We start from the raw sequence: 14,756 nt of genomic DNA, 5'->3' as shown, positions 1-14,756 counted from the left end.
TGTTCGCTCGGATCAGGGAGTGGGACCCTGAGAGGTTAAATAAGCTCATTAACAATTAGGATACAGTGTCCCTAAGCAGCTTCCTCTCTCCTCGCCCACAAGCGCTCAGCCTCTTTGGGGTGTGTGGGGCGGGGCAGGGGAGACTGTATGACCCTCTTACTCTAAATCAGGTGTTGGCAAACTTATTCTGTAAAGGGCCAGAGAGTGACTATTTTAGGCTTTGAGGGCCTTGTGGTTTCTGTCACAACAGGCATTGACAATACGTAAACCAGTGGGTGTGCCTGTGTTCCAATAAAACTTTATTTACAAAAGCAGATGGGTTGGATTTGGCCCAAGGGCCAGACTTTGCTGACCCCTGCTCTAAACAGCACGTCCTCCTTCCTGAGTGTCTTTGCACTGGCAGCCTTATTTCTGAGTTATAAGGGCGGGGCCACGTATAGGATTTAGGTTGGCACCTGGGATTCCCAGCCTGGGCTACAGATGCCTAACCGTGGGCCAGACAGTTTCCCATACATCAACTCATTCGACCCCGAGAGAGAGGAGTCACTGCCCTCTCCCATTCCACAGATGAAAATACTGAGATCCAGAGAGGTTAGATGGCTTCCCCAAAGTCATATAACTAATTTGGGCAGAGGTGGGATTTGAACCAGCAGCTCTGGACTCATGCACACAGAAGGGCAGAAAAGTACCACGTGCGAGGCACTGCAATTACACACTTCACTTCAGTCTCAGAACAGCCTACTTGGCATATGCTGTTACTGCTGTCCTAGAGGTCCCCAGGTCCTTGCTCCTAGCTGTGTGGCCTTGGGAAAGTTACTAAACCTCTCTCACCCTTGTCTACAAAAGGATGATGACGAGCCTTCCTGCAGGTTTGTCACAAGGATTAAATAAAACACGTGGGAAACTTCTTGGGAGACTCTAAAATGCTGAGTAAATGTTAGTTTATCTAATTTTCTTAAGAGTTCAGGCAAATGACTTGACAAGACTTCTTTTCTGAATTAAAAGTCTCTATGTTGGCATCGCCTTCGCACAGTCCCCGATTTTGGCAGGAGTTCCCTGCAGGTGGAGCTGAATGTGAATCTGATTATAGCTCCCAAGTCTTAGCTGAAAGTGGGCTTGAGCTCTGCCAGCCCAGCTGGCCCCAAAGGGAAGGACTTTGAACCCATTTGAACAGACAGGCGGGTGCAGGGGGCAGCTCCCTGCCGGCCATTTAGAGGAGGCTCCCGGCAGCATGGGGTTCTATTTAGGGAAGCCGTTTCCCCGTCTGGGCAGATGGCCTGCAGGAATGGGGGCTGGCTGATCTGGTTTCAACTAATTCTATTAAACGAAAAGTTCTGTAGAGCAGATTCCTTCGTGAGCCTCTGTCCACATGGTGACTTAATCGAGTAAATTAAAACATCCTTGCTTTCTGTCCGCCTTGCTGCTTTCTGCGGTGGCCTTGTAGGGAAATGGCGGGGGAGGAGGGGAAGTCTGGAGTCGTAGGGGCTTTGGCCAGAGGTGGGGTTCTGGAAGCCCCTGGGGCAGAGGCAGGGCTCAGAGAGGGTGACAGGGGCATGGCAGGAAGAGGGCCTTGGTGGATTGAGGATTGGGGTGGCAGAACCCACAGGGTGGCCTCAAACCATCCAGTTCACCCTCGATGATGCAGATGGGGAAACTGAGGCTCAGAGAGGGGAAACGACTTAATCAAGCTCACCCAGGGAGGCTGGGGCCAGGAGAGCTGAGAGCTTGGAGGGATTCCAGCAAATCAAACGCCAGGAGCACTTTTGTTCCCGGAGCCTCGCTCTCCCAGGAATCTCAGGAGGCCAGTGTGGCATTGTCATACCCTGGGAAAATGGGATTTGTTTTTCCCTTTTTACTCAGCAAAGAGCTTGGCTTCTTCCTCTGGGGTCCTGCCTGGGGTTATTTATGGGGGTCTGTCTCCCTGACAAGTCTGCCGACACACTTTGTGGCTTTCCGTCCAGGGCTAGAATCTTTCTGTATGGAAATCTCACCCATTTTTAAAGCAGAAAAGACAGCAGAGCTGAGCTGGTGGATCCCGCGCTCTGCCCACCGGGCTTCCTCCTTTGCTGCCCCTGCGGGGTGAAGCGCCGTTGGAAACTGACAATATTTGGAAGAATACACACTCAGGATCTGCTCACTCCTCACGACCACGTCGGGGGAACCAAATAAAGATATGTTGCCTTAAATTCTCTGATTCCACAGAATTCCTGATGAAATAGTGTTGCCTTTAAAGTACGTGCACTTTACAGTTTGCAAGTCCCTTTTCACCCATAGTCTCATTTCTTCCCTCTCCTCGTTCTTGTGCGACAGCCAGGCCTGCCTTAGGGTGGTCCCCATTTCCTGGATGGGGAAGCTGAGGCTTGGAACAGTGACCTGATTGGCCAACAAGCTCTAAGGGGCGGGGCTCAGGTTCCCACCTGGTTGCTGTCCCCTGGGCCGGTTGTCCGCAGCCAGGATTGGAACTAACACCTCGTCACAGCCACAGGATGGGATGGATACCAGGGTGCAGGGTTGGTGCAGGGTAGGCCCTGGACAAAACTGCAAATAAAAAAGATTTGGGTTTTCGTCCCTCCGACCGCCCATGCCCATCATCTATGCCCCAGTCCCACCAAGTTTCCTGCGCAGTTAGTTGATAACAAGGCTGCTGGCGGTTGAGAAGGGCTTAACAAGACTCGAGGTGGGATTGCACTGTCCTGACAGGAGGGGATGCCTCCTCACCAGCAGGGGCAGAGGTCACTTGGAGAAGTTTGCCAGCTCAGGGTCTCCTGCCTGCCCCTCTCGTTCTCCTGGTGACCATGAAAATGTGGCAGAGAATCTTCCCAGGGTTCAAGGACCCGCCCCCGGGGCTTTCACGAGGACTCGCCTAACGAAATGGGAAACATGCTTCCACCCTTAGACCCCAAAGGGCGCTTTGATCTTATCGTCATGAAAGGTTCAACGGGATGACGCCCATCTGCTCATCCTACAGCAGATTCAAGCTGACAGCACACCTCTGCTCTTCTTTCTACCAATAAGGGTGTTCTCAGTTTACGCTTTTCGTGAACCAAGGGCATCCTCTGAAGCACCATGCGTGTGCAGAGGGGTCCCAGCGCGGACCCACAGAGCAGCCACTGCTGATAAGCGAACCTCTCTGGGCTCATCTGGCTGATGGTTGAGGAAGGTCCTGGGGTTGGTGCCTGGGCAGGTCGGGAGCCTGCGGAGGAAGAACACATTCTAGGATCCGATATTTGCTTAGGCAGGTACGACAGTTGGAAGAAAATTACCTAGTGACAAAGCCCAGGTCCCTAGAAGAGAGTGACGCAGGGTTCTGACCGCAGCCTCACTCAATCTATCCCCTGGACAGACCCCCACGTGGTTCCCTAGAGACGACAGCTTCTAGAAAGGAAACCGGCAGTGCTCCACCCTGTGCCCGTGGAGGCCGGGGCAGGGGACCCTCTAACAGTGTGTCCCACAGCAGGAGCAAGGGTGTCGTTCCCCCAGCTCTGAAGCTTACCACAGAGCACCCTCTGTGTGGGCACCCTGAGAACGCAGGGCTTCGCTGGTGACGTTTGTTGAATGAGCTGGAATCAGACTGTGGACACAGATGCCAAGTAGATGGGGGGGGGGTGAGCTTTAGCAGAGACTGGAGAAAGACGACGTGCTCCTGAGATGTCCCCGAAGGCTCTCAAAAGTGCTGGGGTCCCTTCGGAGGCCACTAGGGCCGGAATCTCAGCAGACTGCCTGAGCTGAAGGTGAGGGTGGGGAGCTAGGGACCTGTGGGGGCTGGTGATGGTGAGAGTCCCCTGCCCCTCAGAGGATCAAGCCCCGGGGAAGCCAGATCACTGGGATTTGGAGGAAATCAGGTTCGCACAGGGATGTGATTGCTAAACCTTGCAGCAATCCTGCAGATTACAGGTGAGGACCCCGAACTCATCCATTTTGGGGAAGCAGGTCATTGCAGTATCTTTGTTCCCCTGGCTGTTGGCACAGTATTCATCGCGCGTGCACGGGGAAGCCGCAGAAGGCAGAAACTGCGAGCGTGGGCTTTCCAGTCAGAAAAATCTGGATTGAATCTCGGCCTGCCCCTTGCTATGCAGAGACCTGAGGAGGTTCCTGGACCTCTCTGAGCTCGGTAGCCTCGTCTACAATGCAGTCTTGAAGATCATCGTAGGAGTGGACGACCAACACAAACTGTTAACTGGTACCTTGGAGGAAGGGAGGATGGGAGGCAGTGCTTTTGCACACACTTGTAGGCAGACAGCTGGATTTGGCTGTTGGAGATGACCCTTGGTATTCCTACTCTTTTCCTGCATAACATATATGCCCTCGTCAGCAAACCTGGAAAGATCGTCACTCAAAAGGCACATTCGTCCTTTGTTGCTGGCAGGGCTCAGTTCAGATCCCTCTGCCGGCCCAAAGGAGGCCATATTTATGCTCTTGCCTTAGACTCTGAGAAGACAGAAAAGAGATGATGTTCCTGTTGATTTCGTCATATCCATCGTAGCCCTAATTATCCCCGAACTGTCCACAATTAACCAGTCAGATCCCGACCGTGTCCAGGCCATTGGGGCAACGGAACCGGGGAAGCTGGTACCTCTGATGGCGGCTCTCAAACCACCTGGGCTGCCGAGAAGAATCCCATCTCCACAAGAAGATGTTTTGGGATGGGTCCTTAATTCTGGACTCGCTCCCTGCATCTGGACCGGTTGGCCACTTTCTGGGGAACTGAGTCACAGCAGTGTGGATTCTCGCAGGCTCTCACTTGTTGGGATCTATGGTGGGCTAACCGTGCGAAGCTAGCCTGAGTGGAGTCAAGACCTTGCGCTTTAACTTCGCTCCTTTCAGAATTCGCGCACCTTGTACGCCGCCCAGGCCCAAAACAAGTTTCTAGGTCCCCACTCCCAAGGGCCTTAAAAGAGGTGCCCTGGCTGGTCTGTGGAACCACTGCTGTCAACGCCTTCCAGGCCTCCCCTGGGCTTCATTCCACGCATGGATGGAGGGAGGCTGGTTTAGAAGAAAAACGACCAGTTGCCCAGCCCTGCCACTTTAAAAAGTTCTGCTTCGTGTTTGAATACCTTTTCCTTCTGTCAAATTTCAAGCACTAAATTTACTCAACATACTTTTGGAGACTCATGTTTTATCCTTTTTTAATTAACTCATTTTGAAGCTTTCATACTTGCCCCCCCAAATATTTTATTGGCATTTCATTGCCATTGTTTTCCTTGGGAAGGCCGCCGATTCCACGGAGGAGGGTCACCAAGCAACATGACTTGGCATTTGGACCTGCTTTTGTTCCCCTCTTCCCGCCAGTCCTTTCTGGGGCTTTTGCATTTACTGTTAAAATATTACAGAGGCCCACACTCTGAGCAGCCATAATCCCTGGTGCTAGACTGTCTCTAATTGATTTAATTATTCATAATTGCTCAGCTGGGTTTATGCATACTTGTGCGTGATTATGGGGAACGGACAGGTCTCAGAGTCACTGGGGGCCTCACACGGCCTGTGGACATTTGGACGACACCCTCAGAAAGCAGGGGTGGAGCCCCGTAGAGTGTTGGCTTTAGAGCAGTGCCACCCTAGAATGTTTGCTTAACAAGTTTGGGAATTTAGAATGCTTGGTGCCCATGGAATTTCAAAACAAAGGGCAGATAGACACAACGGCGGCGAGGGTGGCGAATGGCCGGAGAAGTTAGGTTGAAGGAAAGTAGAAAAGCAAGAGAGGCAGTCCATGTAAACAGACAGACATCAACCTGACCCACAAGCCATCACCTCTCAGGGCTGTGTGTGCCCCCAAATGTCTGGAGAATCACTAACCCAGTCCTACAGTATATCTGAGACACTTTGTTTGGAAAAAACCAAATCGGCCAGGATCTGGGGCATTGCAAGGGAGGCAGAGTGGATGCAGAAGCAAATTCCATCACAAGGAGATGTCATCAGCCTAAGGTTTCTCTAATTGTCCCCATACCGGTCTTCTTAATGAATTCAAGATGAGGAAATGATACGCGAGGCTTGTATGCTTCATGGGGCGGCTTCCTGGTGACTAATATTTGAAGCAATAAAAGGAACTGGAGCATTCCTGCTTCCTGACGGTCCCCAGTCATCCTCAGCCTCGACCCAGCTCAGAACAGCCTCCTCCAGCTTATGTCTATCGGAAAATAACTCGAACTGACTTTGTGATGTTTACGGCATTCTGGCCATTTACAAAGTGCTTTTGCATCCTTTTGCTTAAATGAACCTTGGGTCAGCTCAGGAAAAGCCATGAGATTTGGTAGCGCGGGGATGATGAGTCCCGTTTTACAGAGAAGGAAACTGAGGTTTGCGGGGAGTAAAGTGACCCAATTGAGTCACACTGCTGAGAAGAGCAGTGAGGACACAAGCCCAGGCCTGGGGACACGTTCCCTCACCTACACCCCCTCCAGCTCACCAGAGTATCTCATTCTAGGTTCTGTGTTCCTAGGCAGTGTTTGGGGTCTAAGAAGCAGGTAAACTGAAGAGACTGAACACACACCCTCCAAAACCAAGAAGGGGGAGGAGGAGGGAGTTTCCAGGTTACAAAGTGCTTTTATCCTCACTTTCTCCTAGTCTTTTCAACAGCCCTACAAGGCAAGTATTTTTGTAAGTCAGAGCTCCATAAATAATGGGGGGGGAGGGGCGGTTGTGAGTCGATGAGCCCCAGGGTTGCTGTTGGGGAAACTGAGATTAGGAGAAACCAGCATAGTCAACAAGAGGGACTTCAGAGCCGGGTCCTCTGATGCTACCCCTCTGCTCCGCCAGGGCCCGGGCCGGCAGCCGTTTAATCTGAACTAAATCCTAAAATAGTCCCCAGGACGACAAGCAGATCCCAGCTCTAATTTACCCTCCGGTGCCTCATAGGATCTTTTCTAACAAAAACACAGAAATGGTTTTTACAGTCCAACCAACCACACGGCTCCACGAACCTCAAGAGAGACGGACAGGCAGCCGCGGCCTCTGCAAACTGAAATGTATTATCAGAAGGATGTAATTACAAGTATTTATGTAAGCGGATTCTGAACCAGAGGATACAGAGATGGCGCTGGAGCCAAAAGGAGAAAATCAAAAAAAAAAAAAAAAAAAAAAAAGGAAAGGAAGAAAAGAAGAGGAAAAAAAAAAGGCTGAAAAACTCCTGACAATAAGCAATTCTTCATGGAACAAAACTATTACAATAGCCAGCCTTTGATCTTGCCCGTCTCCTGTTGCCAATTGTATTTTGTCACCATTGGGCTGTCACCAGCGAGGGAGCACTTTTGAATTAAGCAGTCTACAGCAATTTAGGGCGCACTGGCTTTGAAGTGTCAACACCAGTCAGGCCAGGACTAACTTTTTTCATTAAAAATTTTTCAACTTCTCTAAGGGCGCTTTTTGCCTTTTTTTTTTTTTTTTTAAGCCTGCCGGGGCACTGAGATAAGTTGAGCCTCCAACCCGTGGCCCCAAGACATCAAAAGGCACTCGGTCCAGTAATGCTTGAGGCGGCCGTCATTAAGCCCTAATGGAGTGCTTCATTAAGGCCCCTTCAAAGGCCCCCGTTTACAGACTCAGAGATTGACTAATTTACACATTGTGGGAAAATTGCTACCAGCTCTGCCCACACCAGGCAGGGGGAGAGACGCCCTCTCTCTTTGAAAGGTGGGAACTGCAAACGGGCCCTCTAATTGCAGGGAAAACCCCAGGCCCGGCCCTCACTTTTGGAGCTGGCTGAAGCGTCTGCCCACCGACCTGGAGGGGGGTGTGGGGGGGTGTTTGTCCAGAGGCAGCGTGGGACAGATGCAAGTGTGCAAATTTGTAGCCGGAAACTCCTAAACACACTTGGGTTTGAATCCCAGCTCTGCTCCTATCAGCTGAGAGAGAGCAAACGACTCAACCTTCTTAGGCCTCAGTTTCTCTCATCTGAAAATGGGTGTAATCAACTCACCGCTCAGGGCTAGGACAAGAGGTAGCATAAGGGGAAGGGGCCTGATGTGTGCTGGCTGTTCTCACCTTAGCATAAGCATGAAAGAGAGCCAACGGGTATCCTGAAGCAGCGACCACCTTTCCACAGGCTCCCTTTGTGGAATTACTGACCTGTGGGAAGATGCTAGCACATGGATAGCACAGCAGTACTTACTGCCGTGAGTCAGACCCATCGGCTGTTTGGAGAACCACGTTACGTGACCTCAAGGGTAGCACATGATGGTATCAATTTGTGTACTTTTTCCTTTGTCATCAATGCAATTTGGGAAGGACATAAAGAAATATGCTGTATTTGGGATGCTTTCATGTGGATACCTCCACTGTCTGAAAATAAAGCTCTCGGCCAGTGAAGGAAGGTGCATCATAAGAGGTGTGGCGAGGAGGCCACCCCTCAGCCCGGCTCTGCCTCTGGGGCCCTCCCACCTGTTGCTACCCACAGTGCGGTCCAGGGACCAGTGGCCTCAGCATCGATAGGACCTTGCGAGAAATGCAGTTTCTCGGGCCCCCCAGACCTCCGGAATGGGACTCTGCACTCTGCCATGATTGCGGTGGTTTGGGCACACGGTACGGTTGAGGCCACTGCTCTAACCCTTCCTTTGGCCCAGGAGGACCCTGGTGACTGTTGTTTCACGCAAGGGGGTCCAGCCTTTTGACTCTGGCCTGGGAAGTCATGATTTTGAAGGCAAACAGCCCAGGCCCTCACCTACCACCCAACTGGGATCCAGTCTCTTCATGTCAGAATCCTATTGCTTTTACTCTCTGGGGTCATCTGGGAACGTAAGCTAGTGAAAGAACCTCCGCATCATTCGTTGAACACCTACTGTGTGCTTGACATCCTGCCATGTGCATCACATGTGGTAAGTAACTGAGGTTGTTAGTGATTTGGTCTTTCGGTTGAGTCGGCTGAACAAGAGGTCAGGTGACTTGCACAAGGTCACACAGACTTCCTCCCAGGGCCCCCTGCACGACGCCCACTCCAAGCTGCACAGAGGAAGCCTGGGTGACCCAACTCCTGGAGGTCCGCCACAGGCCGGTTAGGATGGAACCAGAGGGGCCCGTGAACACGTGAGTCCTGAGGGACGGTCACATCACCCTCCACTTTCTATTTGCCCATCTTCCTAATTATAGAAAATAAATTCTACAGTCACTTCCTCTCTTCAACCTTTCACTGAAAAAAAGGCGACTCCCACCCCCTCCATTCCCAACCTCGCGGGGAAGCCGCCCGGCCAGGGGCAAGCATCGCAGCAAACCACTTAGCAAACCGCAAATTTCAGAGGCCTCGTCACATCTGCGTTTTATCAGCTTTTTCCGGATAGTATTACCCCGAGCAATTGTCTGCAGATCGGCCGACAGCTGAGACGTTCAAGCGCTGAATTACGGAGAAAGGGCCGGAGATAAAGCCGAGCACATGTATCCCATCAAAGTAATGAAAGCCTCCTGCCGCCAGGCCGCCCTGCAGCCTCCTTCCGAGTCTCCCAGCCGCCCAGCAGGAAGGCTGATTAACCCTTGCGGGGCAGAAAAGAAGAGCAGGGGTCATCCAATACCCAGGCTAATCAGGGCCCCAACAGGGGGGGTGGGGTGGGCAGGAAGGAACAGCCGATGCAGAGGGCCACTCTGGCCTCAGAATCAGCCCGGCTGCATTTCCTGGGGCAGGACAGAGCTTGGGGAGCAGTCCCGAGAGAGACTGGAGCCTACGTCAGGAGCCTAAATAAAGAACTCGGTGCCCACAAGGTTGCAGGGACATTGGCTGGGTAGCAGGAGAGCCCAAGGAGTGAGGGCAAGCAGCTTCGCGTGCGAGAGCCTTGCCTTGCTGCGGATGTCGCGTTTGCAAACGCTGTGACTACTGTTTACTGAGCACCTACTACGGACCCGGCCCTGGGGGTCCTGCTGCTCCAGGACTCAGCTAATCCCTTAATCCGCCAGAGGAGACAGAGGCTCAGGGAGTTCGCTTGTCCTCGTTCAGACAGCTAGAAAGCAGCCACATAGGGGTTGGACCGACAAATGCCGGCCCTGCTTTGTGACCTCTGATCGTCGCTGTTGCTCTCCTTGCTTACCACGTGACCCCATGGCGTCACATGCCTGGAGCCCCAACCTTGACCATCACACACATTCCCTGGTGAAGGGCAGATGCCGGGTTGTCCCCTGTCCCTCTGTTTCTGTGGCCAGTGCCACTTGGGCGTCTGTGTCCTGTCTGGAGAGACCTATGTGATAGCTGCCTGGCATCCTGCTTCGATACCCCAGAGTGGGGGCTCAGGGACCTGGGCCAGACTGTCCCACTCACAGCGCATGAGGGTGCCCTGCTCTCTGACACATTCCCGCCAACATTAGCCCGACCACTTAGTACCGGGCCTTTCTACAGGCCCATCACAAGTCTAAACGCGTGCTTCTCTTTACTAATGAGTTTGAACATCTCTCATTAGGCATTTAGGCCTGTCTTCCGCCCCACCATTGTGTATTTTCCTCTCAGACCTCTGTCCTTTTCTTACTGTTCTGTGAGAGTTCCAGGATGTTCTAAATTGTAACCGCTCGTCAGTCGCATCTGTGCCGTGCGCCCTGTGTGTCGCCTTTGCCTGTGGCCTCCTTTGTGAGCAGGGATCCTTAATTTTGGTGCTGGCGGATCCATCAGTTTTTTCTCCCTTCTGTCTGGCACTTCAGGGTCTTTTGGAGTCGAATCATTTTTAGGCACACAGATACCTTCTTACGCGTTCTTTGACTGGCCTTGTTATTGTAACATTCACGTCTAAGGCTTTAGTCCATCTGGAGCCCACCTTTTGAAAAGCTTAAGGGAGAGACTGTCAATTTCTATCCAAGTGAGACAACTCTGCCGCAGTGTGCTGTTGGCTGAATCGGGCCTTGGTTCCTCAGCTTGCCACGAGGCGCCGTCCTGCACACCAAGTTCTCCATCAAAACACTGGGGAGAGGGGCATTGTCCACAGCCTCATTCCCAGCTCACTCCTGTCCTCAGTCCCACCACCTGAAGCTGCTGTGTATGTTCGGGCATCATCTCTCTGTTTTACATCAAACCACAATGAACACAAAGTAAAGGAGGCCAAGATGACAGAGAGTGTCCTGGGATGTGCACCTTCTAGAGGTGATGCTCTCGTCGCGTGTCCCCCAGCAGCTCTGTGAAGCCCTTGCCCCGTAGAGGACGGATGAAGCAGGCTTTCCACTTCACGCTTTGCCCGACGTTAAGTTTCAGGCTCAGTTTTGAAGTCAGGACTCCGCCCACCCCCCTTTGCTTCAGCATTCCAGCCAACATGTGGATTCCTGGGGATTTTGTTCGTGGTGATCTCTCTGCTGCCAGTGCCTTCTCTTCCTCCCACCCTTCCCAACTGATTGGCTCTCTCTGCTCTCAAGACGGGGCTCATTCGTTCACCCATTCACACATCTATTTTAAAAAGATGGATGTACTGTATCTGCCAGAGTTCTTTGGAGGTAAGCAACAGAAACGGGTCCTGGCGAAACTTTATGCAGTAAAAGACTTTTATTTCCAAGATCTGGGGTAGTTCACAGAGGTCAGGAGACCCTGAACCACTAGGCCTCACAAAGACAGGACCTGGGGAAACTCTGGGCTTCTAGGTACCAGGAAGTAAGGAGAAGTCAGAACAACTTGGTGTCAGCTCTTATCCCGCCTTGAGTCACTCTGTCATGCCTGAAATTCTCAGGAGAGGACGTCTGATTGGCCCAGCTTGGGCCACTTGCCCAGCTCATGGCCAATTGCCTCAGGTAGCATGATCGCCTGTCCATCAAGACTGCACGAGTTGGGGAAGGCTGGGTCCCAGAGGAAAATTCAGTGCAGACACCACCATCCCTTGTGGGCACTCTAATCCCAGACACAGCCTGGATGAGTACTAGGGACCCCAAGATGAACCCCACAGTTCCTGCTCAAAGAACTCACAGCCCAGTGGAGGAGCCCGGTTAAATAGAAGGTGCTCAAAACAGAGTAAAGAGTGGCATGACAGAGGGGCCCCTGGAGCCAGGGAAAGGATTCCTAGATCCAGGTGGGGCATCAGAGAAGACTTCCTGGAGGAAGTGGTGCTGAACTGAGCTTTCACAGATCTGTGGAAGCAGGTTGGATGAAGAAAGTGGGGAATGGTGTTCTGGGCAGAGGGTACATAGAGCACGAGCAAAAGCAGAGCATGAGAAATGGACAAGCGGTTGCAATAGAGTCAGAGGAGCCCTGGAGCGTTCTGCATGGCCACAGGGGGTTGTGAGGCCCACTCAGGGCAGTGGCAGTGGCTGGAGAAGCCTAGAATGCAAGCAGGAAGGGACTTCCCTTATTTCTGATGTAGCTCAAGAGCTTGTTGGTGGCCAGGAGGGCTGGGGGCTCAGCTTGAGACATTAACATGATAGCACCGAAGAGCTAAATTGATCAATGGGGACAGATCCTTCCCAAATGTGTACCAGATTCCATGTAGAAGAAGAAAAACTCCAGGTGGAGGCAGGTCCACCCAAATGACTCATCTTTTCTTCCTCTGGTACCCAGGAGAGGATCTGCACGGCTCCATTCTAATGGCAACACGTCTCAGGCCTCTTTTCCCTGCTGTTAACACACAGGTCACGTGGGAAACACGAATCCAAACCAACCAGGTCCTGTGATGGGGGAAACTAAGCCCAGCAAGGGGAAATCCTTGGCCACAGTCCATCCTCGTCTAGAGCTTGAGTCTCCTGTTGAGCTCACAGAGTGTCAAGGTGGAGGGATCAATGCTTGAGCAAAAAAAGTCACTTTTTAGCTTTGTTTGAAAACCACATTTTTACTCCCTTCACACCCACTAACGTGGCTATAATCAACAAGTGGAGAATGACGTGTTGGCGAGGATGTGGAGAAATCAGAACGCTTGTGATTGTTGGCGGGAATGTAGAATGGTGCAGCCACTATGGAAAACAGTTCAACGATTTCTCAAAAACCTAAACATAGAATTACCGTATGATCCAGCAACTTCACTCCTAGGTATACACCCAAGAGGAAGGAAAACAAATATCTATACAAAACTTGTACATGTGTGTTCACAGCAACATGATTCACAATAGCCAACAGATGGAAACAACTCTAACGTCCATCAACTGATAAGTGAACGAGTTAACAAAATGTGAGATACACACACACACACACATATATACATATTCACGCAGTGGAATATTATTCAGCCAGGAAAAAAGAATGGCGCACTGAAACATGCTACATGTGGATGAGCTTGTAAACGTGATGCTAAGTGAAGGAAGTCAGACACAGAAAGACAAATATGGTAGGATTCCATTTCTATGAAAAGTCTAGAAGAGACATCTTCTAGACATCTTCTAATCCACAGGAACAGAAGGCAGATGAGTGGTTGCCAGGGGCTGGAGCAGGAGCAAATGGGGAGTGACTTGTTTATGAGTCCAAGATTTCCCTTGGGGATGATGGAAAGGTTTTGGAAGCAGATAGTGGTGACGGTGGCACAACACTCTTAAAGCACTCAATGCTACTGAATCGCACACTTCAAAATGGTAAATTTGATGCTATGTGAATTTCACCTCAGTAACAATAATAACACATTGCGTATGTCTCATGATGTTGGGACATTTGTATTGGTTAAGGACAAGATGATGTGATAACCCAGCACCTGCTATAGGGGAAGCCCTGTTTTAACCCCTTGACAGCAACCTGATCTTGAAGCTATCATTGTTGTTGCCATTTTGCAGCTGGGAAGACTGAGGGCTCAAGGTCATACAAGGAGGAGTGGAGCTGGGATTTGAACCCAGGCTGTCCAGCTCCAGAGCCCATGTGATGAAGCACAAGGGAGAAGCCTCCTGGGTCACAGGACTGGCCTCAGTGCCAAGGGACCTGTGTGTGAACCCAGCACTCTCTGACTTCGGGTCAGGCCCGTAAACTCTGGGAGCTTTGGAGTCACACCTGTTGAGCAGGAGTGGGTGTGGCAGTGAGGATGAGGTCCTGTGGGAGGACCGCGTGACCACGGCCACGCCCCCCCCATGGGTACCTCTCTTGGGCTCCACATGCCTTGACATTTTGGGAGCCTCCGATCCCATCCCCCAGGATTCTCTAGGCAATCACCATCAATGAAAGGACCGGGCCTTTCATTTTTGCTAAGGGCCCTGCTCACAGGGACAAGCCCTGCAATTACCCTCTTGGCCCCCTGCTGCGTGGTGGGCAGTCACTGGATTCCTTTATGAATTCTGCAGGAGATGGATGGATAGGGAAGCCGAATCTCAAAGTGGATTTATAAGCGGAAATCAGGGATAAAGGTGGGAGAGGGGAGAATGGACCACATGTACCGCTAAATCTGGTTCCAGGAGGGGCGTGATCTGTTAGGCTACGTGCTGGCAGTGTCTGCATGGGCCACTTGGACCTGAGCATCTCTCTCAAACCACTGATGGAATTGTGTTTGGTCAATGAACGTTTCTAGGGATGGTGGGGTGGTAATCACTGGGGCCTAGTGTAGTACATTTACACAGGAAAGCTGACGTGGTCCCAGGAGTGGGCAGTTTTCTTTAACATGAAGAGTTTTTTTTCCGTCTTGTGGGCACAGAGCCTTTCTTGAGCGAAAATGTATGTACGTTTTTTTGGAAAGGAAGGATGAAACCCCTGTTGATTGGATGCCTGCCTCCTGGCATGCTCTGCCCGAGGCAGGCCCATGGGATGAGCACGTCAATCTGGGAAGCAGTTATTTTTGCAGGTGGGAGCCTGAGGCTCCGGGGTAGGGGCGGGGGATGTCCCCTGTTCTGAGAGTCTGAGGAGTGAGTTCCTTCCACTTTATCAGGGCTCCCCTGCCTGGGGCTGGGAGATGGCTTGTGTCATGGGCCCGGGGGAT

Source organism: Stenella coeruleoalba (assembly GCF_951394435.1).
Source record: "Stenella coeruleoalba genome assembly, chromosome: 4".
In the NCBI taxonomy this organism is placed as follows: Eukaryota; Metazoa; Chordata; class Mammalia; order Artiodactyla; family Delphinidae; genus Stenella; species Stenella coeruleoalba.
The sequence above is the reverse complement of the archived record's forward strand: the minus strand, read 5'-3'. Positions refer to the sequence as shown.